Source organism: Chroicocephalus ridibundus, chromosome 2, assembly GCF_963924245.1.
Source record: "Chroicocephalus ridibundus chromosome 2, bChrRid1.1, whole genome shotgun sequence".
Classification (NCBI taxonomy): Eukaryota; Metazoa; Chordata; class Aves; order Charadriiformes; family Laridae; genus Chroicocephalus; species Chroicocephalus ridibundus.
Window position 1 is genome coordinate 17,210,225 of NC_086285.1, and position 27,201 is coordinate 17,237,425.

The 27,201-nt window shown below is 41.4% G+C and overlaps 1 protein-coding gene across 20 annotated transcripts in view; it reads right to left on the bottom strand.

Moving 5' to 3' along the window:
• Window positions 1-27,201, bottom strand: part of SVIL (supervillin) — a 141,726-nt gene that overhangs the window by 74,393 nt on the left and 40,132 nt on the right. The window lies entirely within an intron of this gene.

Here is a 27,201-nt window from a genome sequence, read left to right on the forward strand (position 1 = left end):
GTCTTTCCCAGAAGAAAAGAAATCCATCTCCAAACACTTGATGAGGGAAGGAGGAAGAGTATTTTGACCTTCAAAGAGATCCAGTCTCTAGGCTGTAGAAGTATGCTCAGCCAAACTATGTTATCAAGGCTGTGTTACAAATCGGTAGTAATGTTCTTGTCCTGCTCTGCCATCATTAATTCTTGAGTATTAGCAGCCTCCAACATAAGCAAACAAAGAGAGAACAACAGTTCAGCCATTAGAAAGGGGGGCAAGCCCGTCTGGAAGTTACATTTCGAGTCATCTGGGCAAAGAGCTAGAGGTTAAGCACGAATACATTTCAAATCTGAGACTGCTCATGAAAGACCATCTGACAGCTAAATGTTGTTCTGAAGTTTCCCACAGGAAGAGAAGGAAAATGTATTCCTTTTGTCTGGCAAAACTAATCACTGTAATCAAAGCTGGAGTTTAAACGGCTTGCAAAACTGTTCCCAACTTACAGGGCTGCCAACCCCAAAGCACTGAAGAGTTATGAGTCAGGTCCCACCAAGATCAAGTCTTTTTTCTTTCTGAATTTTGATCACTTATGAATTTATATTTAGAAGTGTTCCTCTGTGATAAGAACTAGATACTTTGTGTGACTTCCAGTTATGATAAAAAACAAAAATCAAAGAAGCCCATGACAGCTGTTTGAAGAAAGTCTAAAAATAAAAGTTAATAAATAAATAAATAAATAAATCAAGAGTGTGGAGGAAAAAGTCCACAGTGACTGCAAAGAAACTTTCAGCAAACATGCTAGTTAGGTAAACAGGAGCCTGACCAGGACGGAAAACTGAGACAATATGTATAATCAAGATGATGAAATCATATTTTCATTCACACTTTATGGTTGGAGGTCTAAAGGAGCTCATGAATTTTATTCCACTGCTCTTCTGGACAACGAGAGTGCCCTTGGAATAGCAAGTTAAAGTAAACTGTGCCAAAATCTGTGATGCTGTGGATGATCGCAGGAATGAAGGTCAGAACAGAGTGCTAAACCAGGCCACTCTCCTCCATCACTCCATTTGACCTCCCCTCCCAGGCTCCAGGCTACTTACCCACCCCAAGCCACCCTGTCAGTTTTTGGCATGAAGGCATGTGTTTCCGAAGATAAGTGTCAAGGCACTAGAAGAGCCTCCCTTTTCTTACTTCCTCTTCCTCCCACTCTCCACCAATTTCTGCGAAGGTGTTCAAGAAATAATTCAGCCCGAAGCTAAAGGACAGGTCAAAAATGTAACAGATTACTTCAGTAGCACGATCACTTAATAGAAAGTTATAGTCTCTAGTCACGTTCAAGCATCCTAGCTTGCAAACACAGTATTTATTCTGGGTTGGCAAGGGCAGTTAGTTCTCTCTTCTCCATCCAAACCCCATGTTTGTGGGCAAACAATATTCTCATTTCCTAAACGGAGGCCATTTGTATGGGCTTTTAAACTAGAATAGTTTCCTGACATGGTATCATCCCTCCAGTGGGATGCAAGTTTAATCCATTTCACTTTGGGTTTTTTTTCCCCTCTGCTTCCACTGTGCAACAGTTTTTGAATAATGATCCTAGCAAGAAGATTTCTGCTTTTTGGCTAATGAATATGTTTTGGACAAGTCTTCAGGCAATGCAGTGCTGAAGTTTATCTATGTGATGTACTTCAAAACAGGTCATGTGCAAAGAGGTGAAAAAAGCTGATTAGTAAGTGTCATAAAGGTGACTAAGATGACAGATGTGTTAAAAGATATATGAATGGTCTTTTTGTACTGAATAATTACTCATGTGCTCTGGGAAAAAGGAGAACAACAGGTATTTTTCCACACATACTCTAAAAAACTTTTCTCTCTCTGGGTTACTCTTTCAGATTTGAAGAAATCTCACTCAAGTCGTTAATTTCAGCACTCAAAAATCTCCTAAAAGGAGATTTTGGTGTCTTTCAATCCTGCAACACATTTTCAGAATCAGGAACATGAAGATAATGTCCCCTGACATTCCTACATCTCGTACCACTGTTCACAAAACCATATGGCAAGACTGTAGCATAATTAAAGATCTTCAATGTTTTCCTCTTTAGGAATAGGATCAGTCTAGACTAGCTCCTTAAAGGAAGTTCAAAGACCATGCACCTCTCACACATGCGGTAATCAGATATACCAGCGAGGCACATTATCCAAATTCAGTCAGACCTGTTTGTCTGTGGGCCTGAAACGGTAACAGAAGGTGTCAGGCGTGCACAGGGCCAGGGTTAGGCATGGGCTGAGCAAATGGCTGGAAACGAGGGGTAAGGCAGTAACTCCTGTCCTAGCAGTACATACAATTTAAATGATTAAACAGCCCAAGGACTTTGAGGAGACACGGGTTTTTACCTAGCAAAACAATATCTGAGAGCATTTCACACTACGTCTCACTGTAAAGCAGTTGCAGTTCAGATTGTGAAGGCACAGGGTTAGCCACAGCTCTTTGGACATCCTTCACTCAAGTAATGACACAAGCAACACCTTCTTCTTTATCACTGCAGTGAATGAGAGCTTTGCTGCTGCAAAAGGGCTTAAAACGCTGTTGGGAGAGACTGTCTGCAAACTCCTGTCCTCCAAACAAGGCTTCTAGGACAGATTTCCCCAACTACAGAAACCTGTAGTTTCTTCAGTCCCCAGAAAAATGTCCGCCACAGTGCAATACAACCAGCACAAGGCTGTCTCCTTGCCTGGAGTGCCAAGTGGCCTCGTGCATTTAAGTGACACAAAAAGCACAGCCATGCTACCGACTTTTCTCCCAGCTGGTCTAGAACACCTCTGCGCTGTTATCTCTGCACGCATGTAAAAGCCCAATAAGGGAGCACACAGAGGCACACATACCACAACGAAGAATTTATAACAAAGTTCTTTGGCTCTTCATGATAGTCATCTAAGGAAAACATCCATTTTGTTTACCACTGTGATGTGACATTTCACAGGCCACATCATATCCCTGCATACTTACCTTGAAATATAACTGTCATTTTCAAGCCAGGCAGACAGCAACATTGCAGACAACAAAACCATGCTCCAGCTCCCATCCTGTTTATAGCACATTGCAATGCCTTCTCAGAAAATTAAATATTTAGTAAAAGTAGTAAGAAAAAGCATCTGCTTTATTCAAGAGCTGATGGTCAAGGTAGGACAGCTCAACTGTAAATACTGTCACTGAAAATAATGTCACTATGAAAAAGCATGTGTACCAGGCTTAATTTGCATCCAGCATGGCTAAGCAAAAATTCACAAAGAAAGAAAACCTGGTTATCACAGTGATGATGCAGTTCTGGAGCCTGTTCTCTAGAGAGCAGGTTAAAATTTATAGCAGCAATGGTCTTTTCTCTTTATTGCCCTCTTACACTCCCAAGGCTCCTGCAAAAAATCACAAATGTGCCTGGGCCAGTCACTAATAGCAAGTTAATCACAAATCAGATCTGAAGAACTTTCACAGAGCTGCCCAGGAAAGCCTGCACAGCATCTGCCTATATTGTACTTGCCTAAATCTTAATAAAGAAAAAACACACAGGTTTGTTGTTTTTTTTTAAAGCCTTCGTCCACGTTAAAGTCAGTTTTTATGAGGTGGGTATGAAGCAACCTAGTCAAGTCCTGGTCTGCACACAGGCAGCAGGTGCCAATATTCCCCTTCTCCTGGGAGCAGGATCATTGCTTTAGCCAGTAACAAACAGTCTTCCAACAAAGGGCATAAAACCACACAAAAAGAGAGAAGAAACAAGTCCTGAAGTCATACCCAAAAAAAGAATTCATTTCTCTTAGTTCAGGTGTGTCTCTGAAATGAAAACAGGAGTGAAAACATGCTTCCTTAGGAAAGGCCACCACAAAACGTTCCAGTACATAAAACGACAGGGTGAACTGGTGCCCTAAGGTTATAATGAAGCATGTGAAAAACACGTCAGGAAACAGAACTACAGTTACTAACATTTACACAAAAGGATTTTACTTTTTTAGAGCCACCTCTAGCGTGATTCTTGACACGTGCCAAGCAGAGGTGCGTCTCTGACAGCAGCAGCTCCCTGGCAGCACGCTGCCAGCGCCGCAGTACTGGGTCGTATCTCCCGGGGTCTGGGCTGGATCCGTTCTGGGCTGCGCGTTCCCCGCCGCCATCCAGCATGTTCTGTCCCCAGACGCCGCAGCGGCCGCCGCAGCTTGCCTAATAAGGCCACGTGCAAGTTGACTGGCTGGCTTATAGGTCACCCAGTGTTTACCTTGCAAGCCGGCAGCGCAGCAGCGGCCAGAGCCTACCTACCCCTTGGGCAGGCGGCGGGGGCTCGGCCAGCCCCCCCCACCACAGCTGTGCCACCGCTCCGCCATCCCTGCGCTTCCAGAGCCCCGGGAATGTCGGCAGTCAGGAGCTCCCGCTGCTCCTACGCCAGAGGTTAAGCTCAGCCAACAGCTCACAGCTGAGGGAGACACACTTCAGGTTTACCGCAGGCAGCGTGAAACTGCGGCAAGTTCGGGTACAGTTCTCAACACAGCACATTTTAGGACCACTAGACTGAAAAAATAATCAGGTTTCTCACTGCATGAATTGCTTGAAAGTAGGCCAGCAGCGCAGGTATAAACAACCACCTTCACAGCTCCAAGACAGGAGACAGGTACTTGTCAAACACCAGAACCAAGCAAACTAGATGAAAGCAAGGTACAGATACTCATTTGAACACTACTATTTAATTATTTAACACTCTTGATCAGTTATGGTGAGACTCACTGCAGTTCAGACAGATGGCTTCAAAAGTAATGACTTAGTCTCCCCAAAATAGCTATCTGGCAAAAAAAAACCTTGGTTCTGCTGCTCACTGCCTCTCTTGCGATTCAGACTAGTTTTTCCTTTATACCTCTCCCAAGGTAATTTCAAGATGCTAGATTTGGACACCATCCTATCCTCTTTCCCAGCATAGAGTCTGCAAGGAAGCCAGGAGAGCACTCTGTGGTCAGAGCCGGCAGCCAGAGGAGAGCAGCACGGGTCACCTCCTCCCACAGCGCTGCCGTGGCCCCCTCCAAGGGGCCGCTTAGAGTGGCTTTTTCCCCAGAGGTCAGTACAGACAGTGCATTTCTGTCCTTCATTCCCCCCCACGCCTGGCACTGAACAGTAAAATATCAGGCCAGTTCAGATGTTATTTGTACCCTGATATTTCTAAAATCGGCATGCAATCTTCTAAGCGCTTCGCTGCCTTGAATGAAGCATCCCCAGTGAGCACGCTGCCGGAGGCTGGCAGAGGCTGTCCCCGGTCAGCAGGGATGAGCACAGCGAGCACAGGTCTGCGGGAGGGCACTGGAGAGCAAACTGAGGATCCTGCCCATTGCCCTGGAAACTTTGAGCTTTTGCCTTTTGTAAACTCTGTATCACAGCTCCTTAGTACTAGATAAATTACACCACCCCGTAAGGCTTAAATACCTATCTAGTACTACTAGATGTAACAATACATTTACCAAATGATTCTTATACCTAGAAAAGTCTCTAACACACAGCGAATAAAACTAAACCATGATTAGCACCCCACTGAAACCAAACTACCACAGTAATGTCCTGTTCCTGCAATGAACCTGGCGTTCACACTATTATAATTAAAAATGATAGCATATATGGCCAACTTACTCTTTAAATACTGCATGTTAAAAAATGCAGCTGGGAATCATGCTGACTGTTTGTAGCTCAGCCATTATCATTCTGGGCTGAAGCTATGCCCAGATGCACACAGAGATCTTGGCTGAGAACTGCTGATTTTCTGCTAAAAGTCTATTCTCACCCAGTATGTGCTTCACTAATACAAAGAAATAGGGCACACACATTCAAAAAAGGGCCAGTCAGACACGATTACGCACAACTAGTCCTAAAATAAGCTAATTCACTTTGTGTCCAATTTGCTTAAATCAGCAGCACAGTATGCTCATGACTATCTAATATCAATAATGAATGCTGTAAGAAACTAAACAACACACTAGGAATGAGACGGACTGGCACGTGTGCATTAGACCTGTTAACAGAATTTTAGGAAGAAGTCAGGATAGCCCTGAACTATGGAAATCAGCCCCACTTCACAGACATCCAGCCTGGGACAAGAGAAAACCTATGGGGCTTGCACTACTTGCTAGAAGAAATGGGTTCACCCATTCATTTCCAGTTTCGCAGAATACACACTGACAAACTTGAAGTACCAAGGGGAACACTGTCTCTCCTCTTGGTTAAAAAGGAGAATCTCAATAAACTCAGGCACATCCAGGGAAAAAAAAAAAAACCAGTGACACCCTCACAGGTGACTGCTTATTTGACACCAATTAACTTAAGGCCATTTGTGTAACTGCACACTAGCAAAAGCTTTTACGCTTTTGTGGGTTTAATTTAAATGGAGGTAAAGTAGCAGTTGATTTTTCTCCATTCTAACACTCCCATTTTCCATCTTTGCTCACAGACATTCAGAATTCCAAAAGACAGACTTCAAGAAGGAATTTTTGGGAAACTTTAGAAATACAGCATTATCTCCTTCACTGTGCTAAAGATGGGGAAAAAAGTGAAAAATTACCATTTTTTAATCTGTATTCTGAATACCCTGAATGCAAAAGGACACTTAAATGGTAGAGAAGTCAGCCTCATGAAGAAGCATGGCTTTTTCATGGCTCGGGACAAAGCACAGTTATTGCACTCAGTTATACCTGACTAGTGCAGAGTTAGAGAGTAAAATTCTCACTGAATTCTTTGAGAACAGGGTAGAAAAGTAATTTCTCCAAAATCTACGTATATCAAAGGTGATGCTGAAAGAACAGAGTAAAGGCTCACATAACACCTTTACTTTAAATCAAGGTTCAAGAATTTTTTCTGCTCACACTCCCCCAAGCAGGCCACTTCCTCCAGTGACCTTACAAGAGACAACTGCCACCCCAGGCCTCGGTCACACGGGAGGAAACACATCTACCACAAATCTACAATTATGTGCTGCAGGCACACAGTCACTGAGAAGACAGCTGGGGTTTCAGTGAGGTAACAGGGAGGTGTTCTTCCCCTGGTGTACAGATCAAGCTCAAAAGGAAAACACCATGACTTTGTTCAAACAAAATGTAGTGAGCAGGGAAAACAGCCTACAAATGAAAGAACACAGGCAGCTGCTTGGGGAGCTGAGAGGTTTGTTATAGTCCAGCCTCCCTGAGCCACCTCGGAAGCGTACAGAGGACAGTCCCCAGGGTGCAACCTTGATGCCTGTGTGATGGCTGGGAAGGAGGGCTCTGCCACACCACGGCTTTTATTGCCACACAGGAGGAACTCAGCTGTACTTGCCCTAAAGTTCACACATCTTCCTGAGACTAGAATCCCAGCTCTACTCCTTTTAGTCTAGCTCCCATCCTTGCCAATCCCTCTCTTCTGATTTTATTTCTGCTGCCTCCTGCATATCTCCACCTTCCTCCTGTACCAGATCCTATGGGTAATGCCACCACAGTTGTATTCTTCAGTGTTTCCAAATCTACTTCCAGTTCTCCCCTGGCTCTTCTCCAGCTCTCATGGCAGACTCTCCCATCAGAGACCCAGTCCCACCCCAGAAGCTCTCCTCACCCACTCCATTCCGCCCCCTCCCCAAAACAGGTCACCTTCTTGAGCAGGGTTTTGTTTTCCTTCTCCAGGAAGTTTCAGTAAAGGGCTGTCCAGTGTAGCAGACTTGATCCTTACCCTCCCCTTTACTAGGTGAGATCTGCACATGGGAAACTAAGGATGTGCATTCATGACAGCTGAATCAACCCAGCAGCACACTACGGAGCAGACCAACAACCAGAGGGTGATGGCATAAGCATGCTGATAGTCTTGGACACTTCTTTTGCAGGTGAATTCCCTTCATCAGTCAACTTATTTGTCCCATGAATAGCGCCAAAGGAATGCTGTGCTGTTTGAAGAGAGGCACTGAGCATGTGTAATGGAAAAAAGAGACTTCCCTTAAAAGAGAAAAGACAGGCTGCTTGAACAAATTAGAGTTGGAAAGAATGAAGGAGTCCCTTGATGTCTTGATCATCATTGGTTCTTACAGTAGTACACTAACAATCAGTTACAGAAAGGGTGCTGAACTAGGTCCTTGCAAGGCAGGCCTTACAACCCAGGTTTTGAAAATATACCTACAGTAGTATTTGTCTAAAAGTGAGTCAAAACCATTGCTCAGGAATAGCGCATTATCATCTAAATCACAGCTACTCATGGTATAATACTTCTTAGCCAGCAGGACACAGTGGGATACAGCCCTGTGCCAGGTGATGCTACAAAATCCTCAGTCACCAGGGGCCCGTCACATGTGAACGCAGCCTAGTGCTGAGTTAGACATTCCGCTGCTCAGCCAGGGCAGCAGCAACACGTTCAGGTGCTGCGGGAGGACAGAGCTCAGGATGGGCTGCAAAACCCAGCCGGGAAACAGGGTAAGTTCTACAGCACGACTTCTCTTCGTCACCCACACCACACTCTCTCAAGTCAACGACCTGGCAGTCCTTAGAGCAATGAGATGTCACAAGCCTTCGGGAATTTCAGGGTGCAGGGACCCTGAGAAGCTTCATTCTTAAAATGCCCCATCATCCTCACAGATCCCACAGTCCGTGATCCAAGCAATAAACAACAGTTGTACATGTACTTATCAGAGCATGTATGGGACACATACACAAGAAATTCACTGAAATGCACATAGTTTATTGTCAGCACATTACCCTGCTCACAGCATCTTTAGAAAGATATTCCTATGGCATGAAAACAGTCCTTCTTCCTACAGCAGGGAGCCTCTGGGAGGCGTTTGGGAATTTTATTTCACACACCAGCACGACTGGCACATTTACTACTAAGTTATATATCAACACTCCACACAAAGGATTTTGAAGCCCAAGCAAGATGCTTGTTTTCCTCACTGCCCGTCCACACCTGGCCTGATTTTTATAAGTGCTAATGAATAAAATAAAACAGTAGAACAGCTAGGTAATCCCAGAGCTTCCCTAAATAAATGATTCAACAATTCGTATTGCACTTCAGCATACGAACATCTTGCTTTGACTTAAAAAAAATCAAGGTCTTAAATGGTCAAGTAAAAAGAAAAAAGCTCAGTCAAGGCTACAATTCAAGACATTTAGACTATCTTGTAAGTGTATTGCTTGCCAATGGCTTTAAGTCAAACTACAGCAGTATTTTAAACTCTCATGGAAAGTATGCCTGCATTAAAACTCAGTACAAGAAACTTAAACATCCGGACAGCATGTGGCCATGCATGAGATCACTGTGAAAAGCTGCAGCATTTTCTTCAGCTCTTTATTTTCCTTTCCTGGGAAGTTTGAAACCATAATCAGCAGCTTATACCCAAAGTCTAGATGTCAAGACAGCACAGACTGGAGTAAGTCCAGGAGTTGCATTAGCTCACAATATGCAGTGAAATAACAAAATCCTATCCAAGGAGATCCGGAGCACTATAATGCTATTTAATGAAGCCTGAACAAAACTAGAGGATTGCTGCTGGAGAGGACAGTATATAGGGATTTCACTTGGAAAGCATAATTTTTATAGTCAAATTCTCACTTTCTTCCCTCAAGGGGTGTGTGTGTGTGTGAAAGTATTCTATTAAACAGTTTGGCATATGTAAGGTCTCAACTAGCTGCTTTTTTAGGAGCTCTTTGTTTGCCAAGAATTATCTGTATTTCTTGCAAGTCATTGTGAGGAACAGCATGAAAGCATCCAGCTTCTGATATTTCAAGGGTCTGAGGGTGTGTAAAAACCATCTGCATAGAAACTGGATTTTACAAAGGTTTCACAGGAAAAAAAGTTTGTTTGGTTGAGGTTTTTTTAAAGATCTTTTTAATCTGTTTACTAAAAGAAACATTTCTGTTAGAATAAACACACAACTCTTGACTGAAAGAGTCTTATTCACGTATCCTATCTTTTTGTCCTGGAATTGGTAAGTAAAGAGAAGCATAAGGCAGGCAGCTTGGTAAGTAACCTTGAAAAATGACTTCCAAACATAGAAAAGAAGGGAAGAGAAAGGTGGAGACTAAGGGATGCCAAGGTGAATCAGCATCAGGAATGCCAGAAACCTACGTTAGTGGAGACCACTGCCTTCTTTTATTTAAAAAAGTCTAGCAGTTGTTTCTCTGTGTCAGTGATAAACTATTAGTTGTGGCATTTTTTCTAATGGGTGAAGCATACCACTGATGGGGTTCCACATTCACTACTTTGTGGCAAGTATCTTAAAAGGAACATCCAGTAACACACATTGTTAAATACTGTAACAAATTTAGTCCCCCCACAAAAATAAAACTTACATTTTATTTCTCTTTGTTTAACTAAAGGGCTAACTGCTCCTGTTCATAGACATTCTTAATTTTTTTTCCCCTTAACATCTTAAATTCAGAAGAAAATAAACAAGTTTGGGCTTCATCCAGGATACTTCAGTTTTCAAGTTCGAAGACTGAAGCAGGACTTTGACTTCCTTTCAGTTACCCTTACTAAGGGATACGGTTTGTCAAATAAGATGCTACTCCCTTTTGGTCAAATATTTAAATAATATATTAGTTTTAGTTTCTAATATAAGCTTCCCTGTGAACGTGCTACAAGGAGGCCATACTCAGGCCGTCTAATGCCTCAAGACCAGTCTTAGGGTGACCTGGTGTCCAGCTTAGATTTTCAGGAAATCTCCTGAGACCCATAAGACAGGTTACTAAAGCAGTGGTACTACTGCTGAAGTGGTAGTGGTGAAGGGCATCCACAACTAATGACGGGTAACTTCTGTAAAAATTTGAGAGCAAAACACAAAAACCTTGGCTTCAATACTAGCCACGTGACCAAAGACCTGCATGACTGAAGCACCATGTGAAAGGGATATTTTAACATACCTTAATCTTTGAAAGTTTCTGTAAAACTGCCTTCAAGGAAGATGAGACACAGATATGCCATATCCTACAACACCAAGGAAGAAGACACCAAGAAGACACTGCAGTCTCTCCCTCAATAGACCCTACTTGGTGTTAAACTGCTCCACATACATGACACCTTTCTCAGGCTGTTGCTTCAGCAGGTTGGAGGAAGCTGGCTTCTGGCAGAGAAAGACAAACGCTAGCACAGCTACACCCCCTTCCTGGCGAGTAATTTATCTAAATTAGATTAAGCTTTTCTGACCTCCTCCACCTACCCAGAGACTGGGTTAAATGCAAGGGTTACCTATCCAGCCCCTTCGGTACTAACAGGACACAGCTGAGTAAACAGCTCTGCCTTCTTAACAGACAGCAGTGGGACTCAGGAAAAAAACAAACCACAAAACAGGCTGGTTCCCAGGACTCCTGACACCACTCAAAAAGCATCAATCGTTTTGAGTGTTATAATTGATATTGAAAGTCAGTTTTGCGTGATAAAGCCAGATACCATAGCTTTAAAAGCAACTGTTAATATATACAGAGGTTAATTTAGAGGGCATTGGTACAGACAGACCATTAAAAAGAACTAAGAACTCAGACAATCAAGTTAGAAGATAATGACTTCTACTTTAATATGTGTAATCTGACATTGCTTTAACTATAGAATTAATCACTTTAGGATACCGTACTACAGAAAAATAGTGAACAGCTTTAGAAAAAGAGCACCAAATGGTTTTCCTCTGCTCTGCAGGGTTTACAGTTCAATATACATTGACAGTGCATCATCAGATATGTATCAAAACAACCACCTTGACAAAACATCCTAATCCAAAGCTCAAAACCAGCACATTGCCAACTTTATTAGCAGCACAAATGAAGCATCTCTTGTTCTGCACTGCCTTGAAATTGTTTTTCAATATTTCAACTCTGAATTTTGTTTCTCCTTGGGGAAAATTATACATTTAAAAAAAGCACCAGCATTCAGGGGTTCTTGTTGGAATAGATTTGATCGGATTTTGAAAGTAAATACCTTGGGCGCTTTAAAAAAAGAATAAACAGTAGAGGTGTGTTTTCCTTTCTGTCATTACCTTTACAACTATGAATTGACTACTAGGTAATTTCTTAAGTTAGCAGTGTAGGCTAAAGATGGAAACCAGTTGACAAAGAATGTGTGAAACTAGATTTGGCTAATAAAGTTCCTTTGCATAAACATGACTCTATTTGTCTACAAATGACCGCTCTTACAAATCTTGATTCTCAAAAAACCCTACAAAAATAAAGCCTTCCAAAGAGAAGACAAACAACTAAAATTTCCTAATTCCCCTATATACCAAGAAAAACAATTATCTTCTCGTTCTCCCCCCTCCACTGCAGGAATATCATACCAGCAAGCTCTTCTTTGACAGTTCAATGCATGTCTGATTGAACTGAGTAGTTTTTCGTAACTTCTGTTTAACCTTGAAATCTGCTGCTTCTATTTCAGACCTGACGAAGTGCTGGTGTGCCTGCAAGCTTGTCTCATTTTTTCCCCCCATACCAGCTGGTCTAATAAATTACCTCTTCCTAACAACCTCATGTTAGCTATGTCCTTAGATCATACACAGCAAAATACCATTATGTCACTTCAAACTTGTATTAAACCCTGATAAAGAGTACTTCTGTCTTAAGAAATAATAAAAAACAAAGTTATTCAAACTAGTACCTTGCATTATAAAGGTAGCCATTTATCCTCTCCACTCCTCGCATAGACGAGAGTTTATATGCAAGGAAAGGCTCACTTATTAAGGCACACCTCCCAGGAATATGAGCATTTTCTGTTTAAATGGCTCTAAACGTTAAAAAAAATAGATCAATTGGATATGTTAATAACTTTGAGGTGACTCTGCGGCTGGTGGTTCGATTCCTAAACTGTCTGCTACAGAGCATTAGTGTAAAATAACCAGTTTGCATGATTTAAATTTAAAAGCAACTTTTTCACTTAATTTGAGAAAGGGGGGGGGGGCGTGCAGAGAAGGAACAGTTTGTTGCAGATAAATTGCCCCTTTTCAATTCATGGGTAAAAGGTCCTTTTTTTTAAGGTCCGGCAGTTGGAGGCTTAACTCCCCTTTCAGACATGCCTTTATTTGGAAACAATGCAGGAGCAGGCAGGGCAGGGCTTTTTCATAAATGCTGCCCGGCCACACGCAAACTAACAACAACTTGGCAAAAGGAGAGGCAGCTCCGCACAATCAATACAGCCATATGCTCCTCTAACTGCTCCTGTACCAAAAAACAAATGCGGAGTTTACAGTTTGAAAAAGCAAACAAAAAAAAAGCCCTTTGTAATTGCTTATTAATCGTTAAAGAATTCTAGTACCTGTTTTTAGGCAGAGCCCAGAGCTCCATATAAATCCTGCAAAGCTTCAGGCTCACACAACTATTCTCTTTAGGACACTTACTGCCGGTATCACAGTGCTATCTTCAGGACTGCAGTGTATTTGCTCTTGACAGCAAGGACTGACTCCAGATAAGAGGGCATAGTCGTATGAAATGCACAGGCAGCACAGGTTATGAATGAGAGGGGACAGCGAGTTAAGTGAAGTGCTGACAAATGACTGGACATAAAGCTTTGGACCGGGGACCATCAATGTACCAAAATGCAGGAATAAGACGCAGCTCACACACGGGCCTTTGCGCTTGTCTGTTCACTGCGATACCTGCAAGATGGTTCCTTGAGATCACATCCCCCTTCTTCCCACAGACAAGGAGAAGAGACTATTTTTACACAGCCACTGACAAGCCGACTTTGACAAAAATAAATGTAAGTAAAACTCGAGGCAAGCCACCTTCCTGATACTCCTTTCTCCCAGGTGTCTCAGGAACATTAGTGGCAGAGGAGACTGAATGAGGAGAAGAGACCCCAGGAATCTGAAGTTATAACCTGACCTCAAGTGCAACATCAGGATCCGTTTGCATTTCCTTTCTCCACCCTGCTTTCTCTTACACCAAGAAATGCCCTCAGCTAGGAAAGTTACAATATCTTCAGCAACTTAATTTTTTTTATTTTTTTCTTTCAGAAAAAAAGATTCACTCAAGTTCTATTCAGGTTTTCTTCCCCATCTTCTTCCTCTCAGATATTGCCAAGGTCAGATACAGGAACCATCCAAAAAGGCATTAAAGCAAAACAGAAAGAGGAAGTATCTATTTCAAGGTACTTTCATCTTCTTCAGAAAAAGAACTTTTGTTCCAGAAGTTAAAGTTCACATTCTGCACAATCTGCAGCTTGGATCCCCTACACTCATCCTGGAGCACTGGCTCAGTGCTTTTGAGCTGAGGAAAAAACGTCGGCTTCATTGCAGATGCTAGCACTGGGTGGACCATCACCACCAAGCCAGTCTTACTTCCAGCCCTCCTAGACCACAGTATTCACAGAAACTCCTGGCTTCAACGACAGAAACCATTTGCATCCATCCTTTGATGGATGGTTGATTTGATTGTATCTGTCCTTAGGCCTGTGGATATTGCTTGCCTTGGGAGGGTATCCAAAGAATCTCCTGAACTGACATGGTCTGCATCTGCTTGAAAATGCAGATTCCTCATCTAGAAAGTCTGAACAATGGGAGAAAGAAGGGGAAATACCTACTGAAAAACTTAATTTGCTAAGGAAAAGCCTGGACTTCAAACAAACAAGGCTCTTCTTCCCAGAGGACACACTTGTGATTAAGGTTTGGCATCTGTTCAGTTCTTCCTCCATGGCAAGTAGCCTTGCCGTCCCCTGCACAGATGCAGTCAACGCAACTTTGCCTGCCTGCAAGTTACATTCAAAAAGCTCTCATCCAGAACAGTCTTGAACTTTTTTTTCCACCACGAAACACATCTTGCAAATGTGTATTTTCATTTTTCCTGCTTGATCTCATGTAGAGAGGCCACACAGTTAAAGCATCTTTGGAAAGCTTAAAGAGGGAAGAAGTGGGTGAGGGACATACAGGTTCTGTGGCACAAGTCTCTTTGTAGTAAAAAGACTCAAGACTAAGCAGTAAGTGTGGAAGTATTTATGCTTACTTAATTACAAAAACTGCAAGATTAGGTAAGTGATAAATATGTTTTCCTCTCAGAGGACTCCTAAGGCCTCTGTCAAAAGGGCAGCCTGTGTTTTACACCCAAAAGCAGACGCTGCCTCTTTAGTCACCCTGCAACAAGGGATGCTGAAAGCTGAGTTTATTAAGTGATTTTCCTTCTCTCAAAATGGCAGCATGTCTCACTAGATGTTAGTGCTTTCCTGTTGCACTCCCACAGCTGATGAGAGCTCTTGGGAACATTATTTCTGACAAAGTATATTTCAAAATTTAAGACCCTTTGCATTTTTATGGCCATATAGCATCTCTATTAGATCTACTGACTGCTGAAGAGTTGCGTCTTAAGAAAGATTTCAATTTCAAGACAAGTTGGAATGATTTTCTAAACCCTCCCAAACCGTCAGAATCCTATTTAGCATGTTTTGAGATTTGCAGTTGTTTTCAGCTTTTTTGCTGGGATTTAAGAACTCCTTCATCTATGCGGTCATCTATGAGAGTTGGGGATGTTCAGCCTGGAGAGGAGAAGGCTCCAGGGAGACCTTATAGTGGCCTTTCAGTACTTAAAGGGGGCCTACAGGAAAGATGGGGACAGACTTTCTAGCAGGGCCTGTTGCAATAGGATAAGGGGTAATGGCTTTAAACTAAAAGAGGGAAGACTTAGACTAGATTTAAAGAAGAAATTTTTTACACTGAGGGTGGTGAAACACTGGCCCAGGTTGCCCAGAGAGGTGGTACATGCCCCATCCCTGGAAACATTCAAGGTCAGGATGGACAAGGCTCTGAGCAACGTGATCTAGTTGAAGTTGTCCCGGTTCAATGCAGGGAGGTTGGACTGGATGACCTTTAAAGGTCCCTTCCAGCCCAAACTATTCTATGATTCTATGTTTATAGTGTTTACTGCTCTGGCAAAAGAAAGGGGGTGATCAGCTGTTCCAGTTCTTTGACCAGAACAAATGACTAAATTGGTTCAGTTTAGATTTTAACTTGTACACCACATCTGAAAAAAATTCCAAATATTATTTTGTTCCTCTTCTTTCTACAGGTTGCACTGTTAAAAGGGTCCTCTGTTACAGATCTTGATTCAAGAAACACAGTAACGTGTTCTTCCTTTTCACCTTTTCTATTTAAAAACGGAAGTATGTATTATTTGAAGTGGAACAGAAACATTAATTTCAGTAAGGTCCTAAAATTTAGGACTTTAACTACTCTGATTCCAGGTTAGTTAGAATCCTGTTCAGCATTTTTGCCCATCATACCACTAGAAGGAAACATAGAAGAAATGCCAAAGCAAACCCCTTATAAAGTTTCGATCAATGCTGTGGAAAAAATGCAATACAAAAAATAAGAGTATCCCGACCACCAACAAAAGTTAGAGATTTTTCAATTATTTTCTGCCAAATGGGACTAGAACTGTGACCTCTGTAGCTCCCTCCAACCCCTCAGCAATTCTGAAAGCATTATAAAATACTGCTATACTACAAAACAGAAACCAGATATTTTTCATAACTGTTTTGAGAGAGGAAGTCTCTTAAAACAAAGCAACAATCCTTAAAACTGATCACTACCTTGAGTTATGAAAGTTGTATGTTATGGCCTTTGGAATTTCCATAGGCCATATGTTATGTAAAGTTACTGTAGTACTAGTATCCCCCATAATAAACCTAGTGAATGCTACAGATTGCTTTTAACAACAGGCAATTTTCAAGAGAGCAACCACATGCTTCCCAGCCCAGCAGGGTACTTTATGGCAGGCAAGCCAGAAATTGTGACCAATTCAGTAACAAAAATAAGCACAAAAGAAAGGATCTGCAACTCAACTACTTGAAGCTGATTTATTTCCACAGTAGCTGAATGTAAATACTTCCTCTTCTCTACACTGGTAGACTTTCAGTTCAGGGACTATATTAAGAGATTCAGAACCTACATCCAATGTTGTGGCTCCCTCTGATTGTTGTATTGTGTAAAAACTATTGTAAGAGCATGTTCAGCCTAGTTAGCCAAGAATTTTTCCATCTCTATAATTAACTCTGGAGTCTGACATCATCACCCCCTCAAGGTTCTCTTAAAATTTTAATGGCCTGGTTTATGAATATTCATTTGCCAGCATTACACTTGAAGGGATTTATGAAAGCCCAATGGCATGTCAGTTCTCAAATAGGTTCCATTATTCCTGCTGCTTCCTTAGCATATTTATTACAAGCCAATTTAATGCTGTCAGAACGCGCATCAAGCCTGCAGTTGGTCTAACCATCTAGGTTGTTTCATAGAGATTAATAGACAGAGCAGACATCTGAGCGCTACTGCTAAGGATGCCTATTAATCTCTTCGCTGGACATGATGCTTCTTTACAGGCCTCATTGGTTCTAGGCTATAAACCCGATTCTTCCTTATCTCCTCCTGTTTTTCTCCTCACACATGCCACTGGAATTACAAGCCAAGCACACGACAACCAGCCCTTCAAAGGCTGCTTGTATGTGAGAGAACAGTCACCCAAACCACGAAGGGTTTATGAGATGTGTACAGACAACAATTTTACATAGTCAGCTTGCTTCGGCAAGTGCTGCAAGTCAGATGAAACTGTCACACTGCAACAGCTAAACAAAGTTTGTGACACATTGATCCATTACCAAGAGGCATAAACAGTTCTTCTGTACCACAACGTATAATTTGTTTGACAGTTGTTTATTTTTTTCAGAACTGTGACAGTGCTGCAGTTTTAAACCACAGGCTTGGACGTTACTGCATTTCACAGACATCTGACCCAACCATCCCCAGATGTAAAGCATCTCCAGTTCTGGAAGGAGAGCACAACACCAGTGCGTAGTGCAGGTAGATGGAAAGCTCTTATGAACTTGAATCCGACAACAATGTTTAGAGCACAGTTTGTAAGGCATGTGAAATTTAGGCTACATTAAATGTATTAAGTCAGGTGTATTTTTAGTCAATTATTTAGAAGCTTCCTCCTAATATTCATGTAAACCGGAAAGCAAAACTAGAAAGCCAAACAGTATTTGTCATTTCTCTTATCTATTCCTTGACTATGCTTCTCCTTTGTCAGCAGAGAGGCAGCTCAAGAAAGCTCAGAACTACTTTTGTCATTTCCTAACAAAATGAATTGAAATAGATCTTTCTGAAGGAATCATCAAACCTTACTTTAGAACAATTGATGCAATTATGCAATTTTCCCCTCATCACCACCACTTTAGAACAAACATAGTAAGAGGTTTGATCTGTCATAAACAAGCATTCAAAGTTTCTGCTTTCTCTTTCTGCTCCAAATATTTACAAAGCAATGAAAAACTCTCAATTTGGAAGAGTAATTTCCAACCGTACCATTTGCCAAATGCAGTATTTAAAGGTGTCTCCAAATGGAACCTGCAGACAACTCAAAGTGGAGAAAAGGGCAGAGAAATGCAGATAAAGAATAACTTAAGAAAAAAGGGTATAATCCTTGAAGGGAAAGGGAGGGGAAACTGGAGACCAGCAACTCAGACAGTGAAGAAGAAAGGTCAGAAGTACTGAAGGATGTAATCATGATCCTGTTTTAAAAAGGGAAAGACTAAAATTGTGACTGATACAATGGCCTGTTGGCCAGTCCAGAAAGTTTTAAGTACCATAAATAAAATGGCTTTACTGAACATCATCACTTGCAATTTTTCACTTGACGCTTCCTCTAGCTCCCAGGCCACAGCTTTGGCCAGAGACTGGTGTTTGGGAATAGAACGGTAAATTCTTACCAAAACCTGGTAAGAAAGGCTGGTGAAAAGCTTTGTACTACAGGCAGTCTCGGAGACTGGTCAGGGTACAGCAAGCACAGCATCACTGTGGTTGAATTACAGTATTTCTGGTTTGCTTCTGTAGAGAAACCAGGCTATTTAGTCTTGTTTTTTCTTTCCCAGCCTTCTTTGGGGAGGGAATAATTTATGCTATGTCTTCAGAACACAAAGAACTATTGTTAAAGTCAGAAGCTGCCTGTTTGCCCTAACAGGGATAGATGCTTTGTGGTGGAGGGGGAAGGGGAACCTTTCACTTATAAGAGATCTTCTTTAGAAGCAGAACAGGGGGTTTGTTATTATTATTATTTTAAAAATCAACAGAAGGTTAAAATAATTTACTTCAAGAACCTCTAAGCTAAAAGCTCCATTTTTGCTTCTCTAAGAGCTCCAAAAGGAGGGGAAAAAACACAAAACCAAGTCTGCTCTGCAAAACTCTGCCCCCCACCCCCTATATTTATTTATTTATTTTTAGTGACTTGCAAGCTAAACCTCTAGCCTGCAACAAAACCAGGTTTGGGTAGCTGTCAACCCTTAAAGCTAAACAGCTACAACACTTGGCAGGTGGTTGTAGGAAGAACTTTTAGCTGCAAGGAAAAACATGATCAGCTGGGTAAAGCTGAATGCCCAACTTTTTTTGGCATCTGATACTCTCGTAGGATATACAGCCATGTTGGCCAGGGTTAGGGTCCTGAATTATGTAAATATTTCCAGACATTTAGAGCTTGTCTGCCTTGCTAGACCACCCATAGGGAGTACAGCCTGATGGCCATGAGAACAGTACTACCAACTACACTGGTTTTTACTGTACTCTACTGAATACACTTAACCCCCAGTGAACTGACAAAATTACTCCTCACTGTCACAAAGATTCACACGTCTGCCCAGCAGGAGCTGCAGTAAAGTATCCCTTTGCAGGCAAAAGGATGCATCTCAGCTGCATCGGCTTTCAGGGTTAAGTTTCAGCATACCAGTCTTGGGATATGCAACGGCTGCTCTTAAGTTTTGCTCCCCTGCTAATGGGGGGGGGCGGACGGGGACACAAAAATACAGGTTTGTGGAAGTTTACACGAGTAATCTACTTGGTAATTCCACTAATTGTCACATGCTGCAAGACAGAAGCATTATATTAGTGTTAATCAATCCAGAGTTGATTTCAACTCAAACCATTTCTTACATTCTGCAGTCGAGCAGCAGGCTGTATTTCACAGCCACTGAGTGAACACAGAATAAAATATCCTGAGGTGCCGAACGAGGCATTGTCAGGGTACACGACATGGAAGTGAAGTCATGTTGAGAACCAGTCATTTACGCCTCCCAGGGTGTAATGCCATGGTGCAATACTCAGATTAAATCTTAGACTATTATCCCAGTATATCAACCCTGTCTGTTCCCAACAGAGAGGTGACACGAAGATCCTGTTTAAACTAGCCCATTTATCCAATCGAGACAGTAAAAACAAAAGCATGAGAGAGCTCCTCTTCTCTGGGTACTTCCCTTGGTTCTCCTTGAAACCAGCTCTAGGTTTCAGTCTCAAAGCCCGGTCCCTAATCCTCAATCTCTCTCAACTCCTGCTTTCACTCCCCTCTCACTGTCCCTCCGAAGTCTTGCATAGAGAACAAGTTGCCCACTGCAATGCCAGAAAGACAAGCCAGGGCAACTAAGCCTAATAGTTCTTGATTTATCTTAAGCATTTGCCAAGAGGAACGTGTGTGGAGTCACTTTTTTTCCTGACAATTACTTCCACAGAGTTGTGTTGTCATGACATTTCATTGTCTGCATTCAGTCTCGCATCATCACACACAATTGCAAGTCACTTGTAAAAGTCTATTCAATTACTGGCCCTAGGTTTAATTCAGAAATACTCATCCGTTTAATTTTTCACTATAGACTAGCTGCTTCTTTGCTGGCTTTAATCAAGCTGTGAAGTTCCTGTGATATCAAACATAAGTCATTTGTATCTGCACCTCAAAATTACTCCCTAGCTTTACTTAACACCTATTTTTACTTAAGTCCAAACAACCCAGCACAGGCAGTATATAAGCCGTTGTCATTCAAGACAAATGTTTACTTACATCTCAAATGAAAGGTTCAGAACTAACTAATCTCAAGCAGAAGACTGTTCAGACTTAAGGCTCCATGACAGTCTTTCAGAAGCACGGCACGGAGGCAAGTATATAACTGGGCAATTTTAACACTGGGCTATAAGAAATGGCAGTAGGCTTGGTCTGAGAATAAATATGGTGTCTTTAAGAGAGAAATTCTCTTTGGCATAAGAATATTAGCACAACACTCGCACAGCGCATTGTCCTACCTGCCTTACCCTGGTTTGTTTAAGAGTCTAAATCAAGCAGACTGAGGCTATCATGAACACAGTATGATAGTCCTCAAGTTCCAAACATTTAAATGCTGACATTCCACCTGATGAGGCAAAAGCAATGCAAAGCACTGAGGTACCTCACAGCTCATAGGGCCTACAGCTTCTGTCCTTTCTCCTGCCATCTAACCAGAGCCAACACCTACTCACCTGTCCTTCATTCTCACTCACATATTGAGCAGCTCTTTTCTAACCCTGACACCTGCCATCCCCACTAAATGAGCACCTGCACTGCTACAGCCATGGTGAGCAGGACTGGGGAACCCATGGGGCTAGAGAGGAAGGGTTCCCCGATCTGTGCAGCCATATAGCCAGTTGACACACATGGAGAGAGTGGTCCAGGAGCAAACTGGGAACAGGAGGGTGAGTGAGAGGGATTACTAAACTGGCATTTTAAAGTGAGGTAACCACTTACACTATTCCCGTCTGCCAGTCCAAACCATCAGCTGCCTAAAGGAGTCAGAAGAACTTGGTACCCCTAGCCTTAAATATTTGCAGGAACGTGATCCAATAGGTGTGCTTGGGTGTCTAACACAGGTGGACAACAACCATCATTCCTGACACTAGTAGGAAAGTATGTGCCTGGCCTCATCAAATGGTGTCCGAATTGCCTAGGTATTTCCAAAAGAAAGGGGGAGACCTGAATCTGAAACTCACCAGCCTGAAACCCAAACCCACTTCAAGAGAGCCCTAAACACCAGCCTACAAACAAGTGAACAGCAAGACTGCTCTTGACCTCCCTTGTTTAAAGCAGGGCAGTGTGAAGAACATAGTCTTATCGATGATGTTATGTTTTTCTGCAATTAGTAATTGCTATAAATCCTCCTAAGCTAACGTTATTAGCTCAGAGAACAAAATGTTGGACTGAAGTATGTTGATGCTATGTTTTCTCCTTTGACTCAACCAGTACGAATCCTTAGAGCCAGCAAATATACATAATCCAAATAGCCAGAAACATGATTAACACTGGAAAAACTAAGCCTTTATGGCTCTGAGTGGGTGCCAGGATGGATCATTTTTCCTGTGCCCACCTAAACAGAACCCTTACACATAAAGGGTTGTGACTTCATCTAATGACTGATCTGCAAAGGCTTCCAGGCTTTTCCAGACAAATGCCGACAATTTACATGTATGGGAGCTTTTTTAACTTCACAATTCTTTAAGTTACCAGAGTTCCTCTGACCTGAACACTTATTTCTTTTACCTGCACAATATGCTACATGTGAGCACATGATCATCAAATCTCTTCTTTTGAGCTCCGAGATACTTCAAGACAACCAATTCTTTGCTACTCTTTCAAAGAACCTAACCTAACCAAGTTTTCTACAGCTTAAATATCCCATTTCCGTCTCTGTGAGATCTCTGGCTGGACAGGTCGCTCTTCAAACGCATATGGCAACCAGTAGCTAGATGAAGACTTGGTGTAGATTCCTACATGCCAATGGTTAGTTCAGTTAGTCTTTCTTGCTCTGAACAAGCCAAAAAGACCCTTATCCTTGCTAGAAATTTCAACAAGGAAAAAGATGTCAGTTGTCCACACATCAAATACGAACACTTTTTGCAAACAGAATACATTTCTTCCAGAAGTGTTTTTATTCAGTAGTGTTTTGGGTACAAAATAGCTGTAACCTGTTGAAGCACAATTCTAGATGATTGCTATATCACAGAATCACCCAGAATGGTAGGGGTTGGAAGGGATCTCTGGAGATCATCTAGTCCAACCCCCTGCCAGAGCAGAGTCACCTAGAGCACGTCGCACAGGAACGCGTCCAGGCAGGTTTTGAATGTCTCCAGAGGCATATAAGCAGAACTGACCACAAAACCCCTTCTAATGGTTTTTGTTCATTCTCAGTACAGTTGGTTAAGGTTGACTGAAAGTGCAATGTTCTTGATTTTTTGCAGAGGCACAGCAACATTTTTGTGTTAATTGCTCAGTTCAGTTTTAAATGGGTGAGTGGCAGGACTCACCCCACCCCAAATACTAACAAAGCAATTGTTTAAACATCGTAACTCCAATATTTGCACATATAAACTGACAAATGCATTTTGACAATATCAAAATTGCATCTGCCACAATTACATTTGTAGCATACCCTTAGATGTCTGTGTACTGATAATCAGAATACTTTAGTACGCAAGAGCTCTATAATCAAAATGTGTTCCATGCTGTTTTATAAGGGATAAGTTTTTTTCTAATGTTTCCCCACTGATAATTTAATAAGAAGTGGAAGTAAGAAAACATGAGAAACCTCAACCTGAGAATTTGGTATTTAAACTGCAATGCAGCCTTTAAAGACTTGAGTTCATTTTACAGCTATAAAATTAAGTTTCCCATTCTGAAATACAGCCTCCAGCTATGAATGTAAAGATTCCTTGCTTGCAAAGACAACCCTTACTATCTGATCAGAATGGAAGAATGGAGGTTGAGCTATGTTTTCAAAGTCAGTTTGTACGTCACGCAGGTTTCACTGAGTGCAACTCGGAGTTGGCATATGGTATTTGTTTGAGGTAGTTTTAGTATAAGCCAAATCTAGCTTAATTTCCCTCAATTTCAAGAGTTGCTGCTTAGAATTACTAACATTGAATCCTTGAGTCTGTTTCTTTCAAATGAGTTACATGCTCTGGATGGTTTGACTCCAATAAGAAATATATCATTCAAGGTTAGCTTTACACACTGCAAAAAATAGCTCTTGAACCAGACATGGTCTGCATCTGCTTGAGAATGCAGATTCCTCATCTAGAAAGTCTGAACAATGGGAGAAAGAAGGGGAAATACCTACTAAAAAACTTAATTTGCTAAGGAAAAGCCTGGACTTCAAACAAACAAGGCTTTTCTTCCCAGAGGACAGACTGGTGATTAAGGTTTGCAGCTCACTGCAAAAAATAGCTACTTGTCTTCACAAGAGGAAGAAAAAGTGAAATCTAATGCTGCTGGAGCAACAACTACCTCAGTTGTTCAGCTCCAGTTGCCTGTGTTAACAAATCAGGCAAGTTTTTTTTATTGGAAACTGAAGGAAGGAAGGTGTTATAATGACTGACATCAAAGCCAAGTGAACCCAAGTCTTTCAACTCCCAGTGCTAACTTGTGGCTACAGGGTTAGCATTACCAACCCCTAGTCACCACTGGAGTGCCAACAACTAGCTGAAATGTTGCTTCCAGTAGGATCTCACCTTGTTTTCTGGGACAGTTGGCACTGAATGGAAAACTACCTTGAAATGCTGTCCATTTTTCACTCCAATATAAACAGTTGGGGCAAAAGTTAAAGAGTTATTGTAGCTGTCTCTGAGGCTTAACTGGGCTTCTTGTCAGAAAGGGCAAGATTGAAAAAAGTCACATGTGAAGCACATACAACCTGCATATTCCCTAGATCATTTGGTGCAACTGTTTGGAAACATTAATCCACACTCCTCCCTCCTTCTGCAGCGAGCTAACAGGAGACAGTGCTAGCTTTGTTTTATTTTAGAGAATAGACAGTAATTTTGTCTAAATCTAAGGCTGATACGATGGAACGAGAATGAAATCCTGCAGATCTTTGCTGACTGCCAAGATTTTTACAGGTACAAACCATGAGGAGCACATTTGGCAGTCATTAACTCCATGGAAGTATTATTAACTTCTCACAGTACTTTGGCACGCAATCTCTCGGCTAACACCTGAATCCAGTTCCTTTGTAACAGACCACTAGTAACAGCATGGCAGCTTTTGGCGTCAAACGGCTCAGTTGTGTCAGGAAATTACACACGTCCTGTGTAATGGTCTGATGGAGCTTTAAGTTGTTTTAGAAACATACCTGGCCTTAGTTATTACGACACATGATGCTTCCTGTCCAAGTTAATTTTTTTTTTTTTTTCATGCTTTTTTGTACACCTGAAGAGAGACAACCCCAGCAATCTGAATTATTTTAATCTGGGATCATTAGAGTAAAGAGGGACCATCCCATCAACTAAGCCCAAATAAATCAGCAAAGACTTAATGCATAATTGCTCTACTCTGTCTACTGAAAGACTCCCTTCAACACACCACCACGTGAGTAAGTGACATCAGAAGCATTTTTATCTCCAGTTACCCAACACATTCTTATCTGCTTAAGGCAGATTCCAACTAGGACATGTTTTGCTCATTAAAAATCACGACCTTCCAACGTGCTTGTTAACTCTAAACTGCCTAGTTGTGAAAGTAGCAAAACCAATGAATTAATTAGTGGAGAACATTTTGCCCCCTGCTTCCTTTGAGAGCACACTATTTCCCTCCGTTATGCCAAACGGATGCTTCTCTGTGGAGAAACAGAAGCCTGTGCATTCAGCAAATAAACACACAGCCAACAATGATGCCTCTGCAAAGTGAATAATTTCAGCCAGCCTGTTACTGCAAACTATTCCAGAGCTATTGTCTCTTAAAAATTGCAGTGAAATTGCCATGCACAACACCCAACACATTGGGGAACAAACGTGAACTCCAACAATGGTAATTTAAACTAAATAAGCTTGTGCAATTTTCACCTATGTTCATTATATGAAAGGCTTCATAGCCAAGGAAAATGACAATGTTGAATTTAAAAAAAAAAAACAAAACCACAAACTACACAGTCTTAGTAATGTTTTGCATAAACAAACGTACTGAGAGTATAAAAACTTTCATATCACCTCATCAACACGAATATAAACAAAAGAGAAACCTCAGCTCGTCATGTGTTAACGATGCGTGCAGGATAATGCGCATACCCTTTCCACACAGAAAACTGGCAAAAGATTCCTCTGACCTGCCTAGAAATGTTTTGGTCACAAAAGGCTCAACTCCATCATCTCTGAGACTACCTTGACTTGCTGTGAAGAAATGTGTACTGCCTTTTCGTTTTTCCTCAACTTCATAGTTTTGGGGATCTCTGTGTACAGATAAAGTGTAATGTCTCTTCTCTGTATAAAAAGTAAAAATGGCCTGTCCCCACTACCTTTATCCCACATAAACTATCAAATATAAGGAATTTAGCAAAGAAATGCCAAATACAAAGCTATAGTCCTTCTGAATAAAGTTCCTAGAAATCTGAAATCCTCCTTCCCACTGGAAATTTTTGCCAAGAATATAATTTAGCAATGCAATTGAGGCAAAACATCTTTGGAAGAGGTACAATGAACGCTTAAATTGACTAACTAATACCCCAGAGATAGCAGGGAAGAAAGTTTACCTGTCCCAACAAGTTTAAGCATCTGCTGCACAAAGAGGAGCTGATATTGTTACTTCTCATCAATCAAAATGTTTCCTGCATTATACCCTTAGTGCATTTGAACCTGAAACTCAAGAGCTCTAACAGTGTCTTCCTGCTCTTGTGCAGACTCTGGGGTACCCAACTTCCGTATCTGATTTCTTTGTGGTCTGTTTTAATTTTTAAGGCTTTGACATCTTCTAACAGGTTTATAGGAGCACAACACAGGCATGATAAAATGGTGGAGCAATTTATGTCAACTTGCTTTTTAAAATGCAAGTAGCAAAAAAAAAAAATAAGATCATATAAAAAAAGATGCCTATTAAAAATACTAATTTTACTGGAAACAATGCAAAACCATTTTAAAGTCAATTATCAAACTGAAGTACACATCTGTTAATCCAAGACAGAGATAAAGAGGCTATCTGAAGGAGGATATTGATCAGGCAGTTTCTTCCTAACCCTCACTGCCTCTTCAGGTAGAAGGATTTAATCTCCTATAAACTATGCAGCTAGAGGTGGGTATTTAAATTTATATCTAACAAGATCTGTGTGAGAAAGATTAAATATATGGGATTTTTTATTCCAATAAAATATTCCTATCCCTAAACTGATGAAGTAGTTTTTAAACAGTAACTCTCCAGATATTTTCTTTCTTTTGGTATTCTCTAGGCTAAACATATTTATATAATTAAGAATAAAAATTCTAGATACGTTTGACAGAGAAATACAGATTTGTAATCCAAAGAAAATGGAAGATGGCCTTAAACTGCTAGTTCCTGAAAGGGAAACTGAAAAGCAGAAAATTTATTTCCTTGGCAAGGACGCTATTCTTATGTTTCTGGAGATTAAACTACAACACCTGGAACATCCTTGAAGCCAGGAATCTCCTCTTCCCACTCTCCCTGCCCCTT